The sequence below is a fragment of the Daphnia carinata genome, chromosome 3, assembly GCF_022539665.2.
Source record: "Daphnia carinata strain CSIRO-1 chromosome 3, CSIRO_AGI_Dcar_HiC_V3, whole genome shotgun sequence".
Taxonomy (NCBI): Eukaryota; Metazoa; Arthropoda; class Branchiopoda; order Diplostraca; family Daphniidae; genus Daphnia; species Daphnia carinata.
The window spans coordinates 5,551,527-5,563,590 of record NC_081333.1 but is presented as its reverse complement, the minus strand read 5'-3'; the positions used below and the strand labels follow the sequence as shown (position 1 = coordinate 5,563,590).

Below are 12,064 nucleotides of genomic sequence, written 5' to 3'. Positions count from 1 at the left end.
ATGGCCTCTTTAAATGGTACTTTGAGCGCCATGTCACGGTATTTGGGCCTGCTCAGTGAAGTTCCCGGAATGACAGGCAGATTGACTGGGTTGCATTTGTCCATTTGGAAGCGTTTGAAGATCTTTTTGGTGTAGTCAGGTTGTGATGCATAGAGGGTTTTCTTCTTCCTATCATGAGATCGCATCACGAAGTGTTTACCTAAATATTGAATTATTTCAAGAGAGTTAGTGCTGCTGCTGCAGATTAGGCCGTCGTCGACCCAGATGACCACTATCACAAATTGTTGTTCTTGGCGCCGAAGGTATAGGCAAGCATCCGACTTGCTTTGTGTGAGTTCAAACCTTCTTAAGAAAGAGTCGAAATGTCGGTTCCATACGCGAGAAGCCTGCTTCAGACCGTAGAGACATTTAGATGGCAATACAGTTTTTCTCGTCCGGTCATAATAAAACCTTCGAGTTGTTCCAAATAAATTTCTTCGTCCAATTCTCCGTAAAGAAATGCAGTGGTGATGTCAAATTGGTGCATTTCAAGATCGTATGCTGCAACATAGGACAGCACCACTCTTAGAGTATCTTGTTTGGCTACGGGAGCAAAAGTTTCGTCGTAGTCCAATCCAAAACGTTACGAAAAACCTTTGGCTACCAAACTTGCTTTGTAGCGTGGGGTTCCCCCGTGAGCTCCTGGTTTTATTTTGAAGACCCAACGGCATTTTATCGGATAATGACCAGGTGGAAGATGTTTGAGAGTTCAAGTTTGGTTGTGGGTAAGGGAGTCGTATTCATCTTGCATAGCATGCCTCCATAGTGGAGAATCAGGTGAAGCTATGGCATCAGTAAAGTTCTCAGGTTCATTTATTTCAGTTGTAGATTGTAGTGTTTCATCCCACTGTCTTTTGGGTTCTCGTATTCGTAAGGGATAAGGAGAATGACGATGATGTTTGGTTGTTGGTGTTGTGGCTTCTTTACTTTGTATGACAGGTGGAAGGTCTTCTGGAATGACTGGAACATCTGCGGTTCTTGATTGACGATTGTCGAGAGAAGTTCTGTGTGAGTACCTTCTTCTGATACCTGAGTGGCTGTTGGTGGTTGACCGCCAATCCCAGTGCTGTCCAATTCATTAAGTATAGTGAGTTCAATTTATATCTTTGTTGAATAACTATTGTGAGTGCTTTCTCATCGCTTCTTGTGCGACCGACGAGTCCTGCTACCTTTATTTTTCCTTACGACTTCTGTCATCTTTATTCCATCGTTACCACGGCGTGTGACAGTTAGACCAATTTTCGTATGACTCCATTTTCTATTTTCCGTTTCCCAATTATTCCCTATAATTGTGTATTGTTGTTTATCCATTGGGCCAATTAGAATAAAATATATTCTACATTGTGGTAACGCCTCCCGAGTTCATTCTTTTATTATTTGTCTTAATAACGTAAAGTCATTCTTCCCACAAAGAAGATGCTTTACAGTGAGAAGAGATTTCATGGCCAGAAACTATCTAATTGCGACAATAGAATGTCAGCAACAGAGTAACTGCCATACTGCCCACGAGATCTGAAAGCGTCTTTCAGCTCAACAACTGCGGAACGCTGTCGAGAACCAGCATGTTCTTCAACAAAATTTCTTCGAGTACCAATACGAGCCAGGGCATGACATCATGTCCCACATAACTGATAAAATCGATACCAGGGCATCGCAGCTACATGACGTTGATGCACCTGTAAGTGCCATCCAAATCATCACCAAGATAATATGTACCTTACCTCCAAGCTATCGTAGCTTCATCACAGACTGGGACAGTGTACCGGCAGAAGAAAGAACTTTGGCTCTTCTTACATCACGACTCTTAAAAGGAGAAAGCATGATTAAGCGATGGACAAAAGGAGAACAAGACTCAACGGATACCGCTTTCTTTGCATGCAATTTTCCAAATAGAACTCCATGTGGACCACCGGCACATGTTCTGAGAGGAAGTAGAAGTCGAGGAGGTAGAGGTCGAGGGTCATCAAGATGGTACAGCCCCTATTTGCAGTCCTCACATTGCACATATTGCAACCGAGACCATCACACAATTGAAGTATGCCGAAAGCGCAAACGTGACAAGTTTGATGCACAGCACAGAATTAAACGTGCAGCTGCCATGATGGAGCAACAACACCCACCTGATGACAACAGTTTCGTATGTGATGCCACATCCTTTATCACCCGTCGCTCAGACGATTGGTTTGCTGACTCTGGTGCCACACAGCACATGTCAGACCAACAAAAATTCTTCAAAAATCTAACAACAGTAAAACCTAACTCATGGTTTGTGAACGGCATTGGTGGTACGCGGCTGGCAGTGCATGGCCATGGTGAAATAGATTTCACTGCTATTGTAAATAGAATAAAGCGCGTGGCGGCCGCCAAAATGGTTCTCTACGTCTCGGATCTTGGAACCAACCTCCTATCAATCGCGGCTGTAACAGAAGTCAGTGTAACAGTACACTTTGTTGAATCAAGTATAACGTTCAATCGCAATGACATCGTGTTTATGATAGGAAGAAGAATTGGCAGGAAACTATACCCCTGCACATTTCAGTAAATCCGCCATTTCAATCTGCCCTGTTTGCGGGACCACCACCTCTGTCTATTGAAGTATGGTATCAATAGTCAACTCACACATACTGACGTGTGTGGACCGATGCATGTCAAAACACGCAGAGGCTCAAGATACTTCCTGATCTTTATTGACGACAACAGTTACCGCACTGTGTTTATTCTCAAACAAAAATCAGAAACGATGGAATGTTTTAAGAAGTTCCACAGTTTTTTACGCACTGAAACAGGACAATCAATTCACACGTTAAGATCTGACAATGGGGTCGAATTCACTGGAATTCTCTTTCAAAACTCGTCATCTGAAAATGGGATCAAACTAGAAACATCAGCCCCTCATACACCTGAAGAAAACGGAGATCCGAAAGAGCAAATACAACCATCATGGAGGGTTCCAGATGTCATATTCATGCTAAGCACCTACCTCTTGAGCTGTGGGGCGAGGCCATCGCTTGCGCAGCTTATACCCTGAACCGTGTGTCTACCAAATCATCTCCCAACACCGCATTTGAAAATTGGTACGGAATCAGACCGAATCTATCCAATCTACGCATTTTTGGTTCTGTCGCCTACATCCACATACCCAAGTCAGAAAGAAAAAAATTAGACTCGAAAAGCACAATGTGCTATTTTGTTGGCTATTCAATCAACCAAAAAGCGTATAGGTTTTGGGACACAGAAACTAAGCAAATCAAGATCAGTAGAGATGTAATCTTCAACCAGCAAATGTATCACGTCCCAGCACCTGCAACAGGCAACAACAACAACCTGAAATTTTACATACCAGATCTTTTGAAAGATGCACCGAAATCTAGGGAAATTAGTCAATCCATGCCAATCTGGTAGGCAACATATTGCGTAAGAGCGTCGGCTTATATCCATTTCCCTTTGTAAAAAGCCGCTGGTGTTAACTCATAACTTAAATGGTTCACCAAACATTTATCTTTTATCCTATTTTAATTTAAATTGCAGGGGACCATTAAATATGTTATATCTAATATAGTTCATTTAATAAAATACTACAACGGCCACACCAGAAATATTTATTAAATTTTTCTTACTTTTTAGTGCATAAATAACTTTTCCAGTTGCACTCATGTTGTACTTTCTCATACAACTATCAGCAACGAATAACAAGCAAGTGTTACCATATCGGTAGCGCTCTAACCTGTGACACGGGTAGTCCTATGTTCGATTCTCCATGGTTACATTTCTTATGAGGTTTTTAATAATTTTTCTATGAAAGAATTTTTGGGAGAAAACAATTACTGGTGTTTAGGGTAATACTACTGAAATGGCAAATAATGGTAGTTCTGACTTCCCAATTTTCACATGCGGTTTCAGCATTTCAGCCAGTCAGTATTTAGATCTTCATGGTGTAGGTTGTCGATGGTGCTTCGAATGTGCCGTGAATGTGCTGTGAATGTGCTAATCATCTGTTGTTCGTGTCCAGCGGCCTGCCCAGTTCCTGCCCAGCTGCGGATTGTTTCTAAGGAGTCACAAACCGTAAGTACATTTTCTATTTCACTAGTGCTGGGCCGTACCCGGACACATTGTATCAGGCTCGGAACGGATAGGCAACGGTTCGAGTGCTGGCATTGTTAATTTAAGTGTAAGGGCATTGAGACTTGTCACCTCAATGGGCACAGGTATCGGGATTGGTTTCACAGTGTCGTCGTGAAACCAATTGTCTGACCCAGGTCAGTGGGCCTTCAGTTAAATAGATATCTTAGTCGGGACGTAGGCCGACTAGGATTAGAAATATTTACGATAGTTATTTAATTACATCTGCAAATTATGGGTATGCTACCTAACTATACTTCACGTCACTTAATGCTTTTACTTTTTTTTATTGTGTTTCAACTGAACTTTGCTTACGTTTTACTAATTTTTTTTTTCTTCTTTTTCTTCTTTGTAGGTTTTGCGTGGCAATTTTTTTACAGTTTACTCAGGCCGGTTTAACGTTTTTTTTTATTTCTTAAGTTCTTTTTTTGCCTTTTTCATTAATTTTTTTTTCTTTTTTCATAGGGAGCTCTGATCAACGAATTCTTAAACCGTTCTTCCGGACAATTGAAAGCTTTTGCTTTCTCTTATCACTCGTTTGGTAAATGGTTGGAAGGATTTAAACATGCAAGGTAAATTCATTTATAGTTATATGGAGTACATTGGTATAATTATTGCAATTTTATTTTTTTTAGAACAATCATCTTCTCGGGAATTGTGGCCACGAACCAAAACCATCAATCGGCACATTAGTCGTCGCTTGCACAACAAGTATTATCGTAATAATTCAAGCATAATGTATTACATTACATATTACATTAAAATAAAAAAGTCAATTGAGATTATGTAAGTTTATTTATAAAGTATGTTAATTTGTAAACATTCGTCAAATAAAATACATGTTACAAACAAACAAATGTTATTCAATTATAGACATATCTAGTTCATCATTAATATTATTTATAGCAACATTTTTATAACAACAAGGGCATGTGAGGAAACAATAGCGGGAAAAGATGATCTAAGCTCTAAAACTATTTCTTCTAGTAGATCCATTGTAGATACTGCAAAAACAATGATTAGTTATAGGGAAACCTTTTTTTTCTTGTAAATTTAGAAAACATACCTCATTATTTTGATAGCGCGCCCAAAGCTAGAACAGTACGGAATTCTTAAGTTGGGTCTCTTTCTTCCGGTGAGCCCTTATTTTGTCATGGCAGAGTAGCGTGCTAGTAAGGGAAACTTCTTCGGCCAGTTTCCGCAATACCATTGTCATCTTGTAGAATTTTAAATTAGATCCGCCTGCCAACTACAAACATTTTTGTTTTTAATTATTCATTACATATTATTGTTCAAATTTAAATTACCTTGTTCCATTGGTGGTGCATTCGTTCACAGTCCTTATTGGTACGCGTTAAGATGTTGAAGCATGACCAGTTCTCAGGAGTCCAGAACTTGCCCCGAATCCAATTCCGCTCCATATAATCCATGAGTGCTGGAAGTTCGCTAGGTGCTGAGCTCTTCAACGCGTCAAACACACCAGGAATTTTACAAACTACAAAAAGTTCACAAATGTTATTCGTGACAATTAAAAATAACATTTGTGCGCTATTTACCTGGAAGATATGCAAGGCATAGCAGACGAAACACAAAGTCTCGCACTGGATTCGGTCCCTTGTTGTTGTAGAGAGTGGCAAGGTGAAGATCCCGGACCTTTTTCAGAACGGCTTGGCACCAGTGGAAATTGCAGCCAAAGTGCTGGCAATCCACAAAGTGCCTGCGGACAGCCGTAAATATAGCACGTTCGAAATCGGTCACGATCCGCTGGACTCTAGGAAGGGGGATTATATCCTATAACAATATAAAATTTATTATTTTTACATAACAAACTATTTGTAAATGAGATGGAAAGAGAGTATCTATACCTTTATCTTCTCGAAGACAGCGCTATAGTCGGCTGCTCTTCTCCTGGTCATGCAACAAAACAATAAGGGTACTTACTTTATTTCATTCTTGTCGTTTTTGATGAACCTATTGATCGTGAAGAGCTATATAGAGAGAAATGGGTTAAAATTAAATTTGGTTACATTATCAAGATAATTAAACGCACCTGTTTGATGGGTTCATCAACAAAATAGAATGTTGCGTCCATAAACCATGTCTTGCAGTCTTCTAGTTGGCGCATCATGGTAGGGGTGAAGAACAGAAGGTGCCGGGCACGGTCTTGGGCCGTTCCAGTCTTGGCGCCCTGATACCAGTCGGGTGGGAAGAAATTCTCCACTACAGGAAAGAGAGGGTCATCTTTCCTGGGATTGGCGGGCATAACCTTCGCTCTCTTGTAACTGGAATATAAAGTTTAATCGTTAACCATAATCATGATATAATTTATTTATTTAATGTACCGTAAACGACGAGTGGCCAAATCAACATCCGGCATGTGTCTTCCCCCTTGGACGCGTTTCTTCAGATCGGCAAATAAGATCTCCCTGGGGTCCGTAAACTGTTGATCGACGCAGGCTTTCTTCGATTCTCTAAAGATTTCAACCTATGTATAAATATTGCAAGTTACACATTTAGAAACTCAAATTACTTTTTTCTAAAAACACTTACCCTTTTCTGGTTTCCAATGTCTGGTGGGTGATTGTGGGTGTTCTCTTGATCGTGGGGAACAAGGGTGAAGTCAGCATTATTGCAATTAAGCAAATAATCCAAAAGGGGGGTTTTCTTTTGTTTCACGATCGCTTTACATGGGTTTCCAGAAGGTCGGGAGGTACAGCGCCATGTACAGTATCCTCCAGAAAAAAGAGGCACCCCCCTGGTCGCTGAAAATAAAATAATATATTACTAGCGCTAGATGGCATTTAATTTTTGCAACATATAAACAAAAAAAGCATGCGTTTTTTTTTTGTTTGTTTGTTTTGACGGCAAAATTCCAGACGGTTTGCCGATTTCCGATGTTTTTTTGTAATTTTGCTTCGAGCAAAATAAAAAAAACGAAAATTTGAGAAGTCTGGAGAAAGGCACACATTGTCTGAATCGTAACCTTTTCCCAACCTCACTTTTTTTTCAAAATTTTCCTTTGTCGTATTTCTACCCTCAGGAAATATTAGGAAAACTTATTGGCTAAAGGCGATTTTAGAATGCAGACAATATTATTTTAGGTTTGAGGTCTAGGTTAATTCTAATTTAGATTCATTGAAAAAAACCTAAAATAATATTGTCTGCATTCTAAAATCGCCTTTAGCCAATAAGTTTTCCTAATATTTCCTGAGGGTAGAAATACGACAAAGGAAAATTTTGAAAAAAAAGTGAGGTTGGGAAAAGGTTACGATTCAGACAATGTGTGCCTTTCTCCAGACTTCTCAAATTTTCGTTTTTTTTATTTTGCTCGAAGCAAAATTACAAAAAAACATCGGAAATCGGCAAACCGTCTGGAATTTTGCCGTCAAAACAAACAAACAAAAAAAAACGCATGCTTTTTTTGTTTATATGTTGCAAAAATTAAATGCCATCTAGCGCTAGTAATATATTATTTTATTTTCGGCGACCAGGGGGGTGCCTCTTTTTTCTGGAGGATACTGTATATGTGCTCTTACTGATGGCTTTTTTGCTGAAGCAAAATCCTATAGTAAGAAAGGAATTTCTCTTTTAGTCTTATTCAATTAGCAATTATATTCGAATTATTACCTAATCCATCAGTAAGCTTATGGAGTCCTTTGTTCGTTCCCTCGTCATGAATCTTGTAGGATGGCTCCGTCGGCTCCTCATACGATGATTGCTAACAAAAACGTTTAGTTCATAAAATACTAAGACATGTTGCGATAAAGAAGAAATATATACCTCCATTGTCGATTCGCTGGGTTCGGCAAATGTTTCCTCTTTTCTTCCATCGCTTGCATATGAACTCCTTGGGATTGCAGCTTCTGGCGACTGGTCTGGTAGCTGAGGTTGGGCCCTGCGTCCTCGTCGTGGTGGTGGAAGGGTCGAAAATGCTCCTTGGCTTTAGCAATCTCTTAGGACGACCACCTTCAGAACCAGCAACAGCAACAACAGCTACATCGCCTTTTGATCCCCCAGCTACTGCACCATCAACATCCGCTACATCTTCGGTGGAACCTAGGACTGCACTACCACTAGAACACATGGCGCACCGATAAAAGTTGCTGAACTCCTTCCATGAAGGCGAAACACCCTTATGGAAGGTAACACCACAACAAAGACGATGGACAGGAACATGGCAGCCTAGGCAAACGCAGAATTGCTTCCGGCCGATAACACTGGATTTGCATCCCGAACATTGAAAGCGAGCTGAAGACATGGTAATGGTAAGTGCTAGATCGAAGTCTAAGACGAACTATTAAAGTTGTTGGTATTATTGTATCCATATATATAGTCTGCCAAAAAGGGGAGGAGCCAAACGAAATTACACCTCTCGGCAAATAGGAAGGAAGCGCTTCTTGCTGTTGCGGTGAGTGAAGATTACCTTGATTTACGTAAAGCTTTTCTTTCAATTCGCCGCAGGCAAGCGTCATCAGCTTCCGGGATACAAGGTCGTATGGAGTAGTCATTAAATGTGGTGCAACCATAAGTCTTAAGCTGCTTAAGCCGAAGATCTCTGACCTTTCTAAATCTTTGCTTTCGATTCGCCGCCGGCAAAAATCTTCGGCCTCTTCGTCTTAAGCACCCATAAGTTTTAATCTGCTAAAGCCGGTGATCTTTTACTTCTGCAAATCTCTTCTTTCTATTCGCCGCCGGCAACCATCTTCAACTTCCTCGGCTTTAGCACCCATAAATCTTCTTCATCAATTTTATTTCAAAGTCAATATAAATATTAACTTAATCCTTTGGCATACGTCACTTGATGAGTAATGCTATGTCATGCTCGGCCATCCACTTCGGTGGTAGAATCCTCTTCTTGGTAAAGAAGTTGAGGAATTGTTAAAATGTTAAATTACAAATCATTTATTTTTCGCCCATCTACCGTCATCTACCATCTCCTCTCTCATCCATTCTCTTGTATCTCAACAGTTCTTCTTGCTCCTGGTGAGGAACTAGCTTTCATACATGCGAAGATTCATTAACATTCTTCAACTATTCATAGTTAACTTAACCGCAAATGTTATTAAAAACCTCAGAAGAAATGTAACCACGGAGAATCGAACATAGGACTACCCGTGTCACAGGTTAGAGCGCTACCGATATGGTAAGACTTGCTTGTTATTCGTTGCTGATAATTGTATGAGCAAGTACAACATGAGTGCAACTGGAAAAGTTATTTATGCACTAAAAAGTAAGAAAAATTTAATAAATATTTCTGGTGTGGCCGTTGTAGTATTTTATTAAATGAACTATATTAGATATAACATATTTAATGGTCCCCTGCAATTTAAATTAAAATAGGATAAAAGATAAATGTTTGGTGAACCATTTAAGTTATGAGTTAACACCATCGGCTTTTTACAAAGGGAAATGGATATAAGCCGACGCTCTTACGCAATATGTTGCCTACCGGATTGGAGGCATATCGTTCCTATTGGAACAAAATAAAATAAATTGGACTCTTTCTAAGGAGAAATAGGACTGATGCCGAGGAGAAATAGGACTGCTGGCATGGAGAAATAGGACTGTCCTAAAAGTTTTAAAAAGTTAATCCTATTTCTCCCAGTCCTATTTCTCCGGTAAAAATAGGACTGGAAATTTTCAGTCCTGTTTCTCCAGTCCTATTTCGTTTCAGTACTATTTCACCGGCTACCGATTATTGGCTGAACACTCACTCGGCGAATGTTCATTCATAGCTGCGGCAATATTAGCCATTATACTCATATGATCCATAATAGTTTCACTATACGCAGTGTTACTTTTATATGTTCATAGTAAGAAAATGTTACATCTTCATACCGAAAAGAATGCGCAAGAGTTTTTACCGGTAATACGATGCTTGCGTTCACGGGCTTCTAAAGGTTATTGCAAAACGCGTAAGGAATGTCATTGAAGTTCACGAATCCATTGGTCCAATAACACGGCGAATATTTGACGAGTTCCCAACCGTCCAGGTTAATTGTATAGTTTTTAAATTTTGGTTGCAGTCTGCAAGACGTTATGATTATTTTGGTTTCAAAATCATTTAAAGGTTTGCACGATATGACAATGGCGGTTTTTCCAAAGGCTTGTAATTTTGTGCACTTGGGTAGATCTAGATGCGAAGCAGATAACCAACCATTATATTGTGCCGCAATAATTGCTCTTACATGTTTGGCATTTCTTGAATCACACTGTAAGATTTCAATTAACTGTGATAATTCATTTTCATGATCCGTAAGCTGATAACGAACATATTGTAAAGTAGCGGGATGGTCTAAATTTGGCCGCTAGGTGACGCGGTGGTCCGCCAATGCTAATGTCGACAAATTTTCCGTTGTAACGAAGAGTTTTGATTGGCCGATAATATTAAAGGCATCAGATTTCTTTGAACAAGACTTTTGAATTGGAATACAGTTCGGTTGAAAAGATAAATGAAAATCGAATTGTTTTTTGTCATCTTGAAGGCGAAAAATTTCATCATTCCCCGTTTTTCGTATTAATTTTCCGATTCCAGATTGGATGAGATGGGCTTTTGGTTCAGATCGTTGAGTATAGGTTTTGTCGTGTGATAAATGACCTGTTGAGGCAGAAGCAATACCATTCGGCGTCGAAAAATTACTATCTTCCATATCTTGATATAGACGAATTTTCTCGAGAACACAATTAATAATTTCCGCATCGATCGTTTGTAACCAATGACAGGTTCCCTGAGCGAAAATTTCAGGTTCACGGTCAAATACATATTTATTTTCCGCAGCAATTATTTTTTGATCGTCGCACCGAAGACTGTTAATCATATCGTTGCACTCATTTGGTGTAGTGTCAAGTGGATTTTTATCGGGCACAATCACTAATTGTCCGAAAAAATTCATGGTGACATGTCCTATTTGTATCGACTTCGCGCAAATATATCCAGGAAATTGCAGCGCGAACTTCACTATACACTGAATATTGTACGTCAATGGAGTGTTTATCGTTTATTTCCGGATGAAAATCGTTATCCGAAAATTGAATTATTCCCATTTTCGACGATTCAGCTATCGCATACGGTCGCTTCAAAGGTTCAAAGACATAGCAGTAACACAATTAGAAAAGGCGACATTTCTACATATGTCAGGAAAAAAAACATAAGAAAATTTAAACAGAGCAGTGGCCAAAAATATTCTACATCGACATTGGGTTTTTGTATTTATATATATTGGAAATAGGATAAAAGACAAAGAAAGAAGAAAAAGAAAGTAAAAGTGAATAATTTTCCGACGGCTTTGAAAAGTCAACGGTTTCCCGTCGGCTTTTCAATAGCTGCGCTACGGCAAAAGATAGGAAAATATAAGGACGTCGCATTATAACTGTGTTTTCGGGCATAAGGAAAAATTATTTTTAATCGAAAGTGGTATCATTAGAAAGAGGAGAAGACGCTCGGATTCATCAAAAAGAAATAATTGAAAAGATTGATTCGTTTAGCTATACGGAGAAGAAAAGTTTTGTTTCACTACTTTTTACACTACTGATAATTTTGTAACGAAGTCAATAAACATATTTCTTGTCTATGTATGATTATTATACACATTTAAACTATATGAGTTGCACAACTGTACAACTGCGCCATTATAATATTGAACAATAAATATAAGCAGCAGAGTAACCTAAATGAACACCTGCTCGCTGTCATATCATATTTCATCGGCATAAAGCCACTTGTAAAAACATCTTTGATTGGTGGGAAATCCGAAAATCTGAATCACCTTGTCTAGTTGATGTTCGACATTCAGAGGAATTACCACGTGGAACAGCCAACACAGGCGGACTGGAAACAACCGAAGACTTCAATTCCAGATAATCCTCAGTTAAGAAAGTTAAGATCGAACTCTGCGTATGAGGTGGT

The 12,064-nt window shown here is 39.3% G+C and overlaps 1 pseudogene; it reads left to right on the top strand.

The window, feature by feature from the left end:
- The first annotated feature begins 1,284 nt into the window (after positions 1-1,284).
- LOC130693082 (uncharacterized) lies at positions 1,285-3,441 on the top strand (annotated as a pseudogene).
- Positions 3,442-12,064: the final 8,623 nt, after the last annotated feature.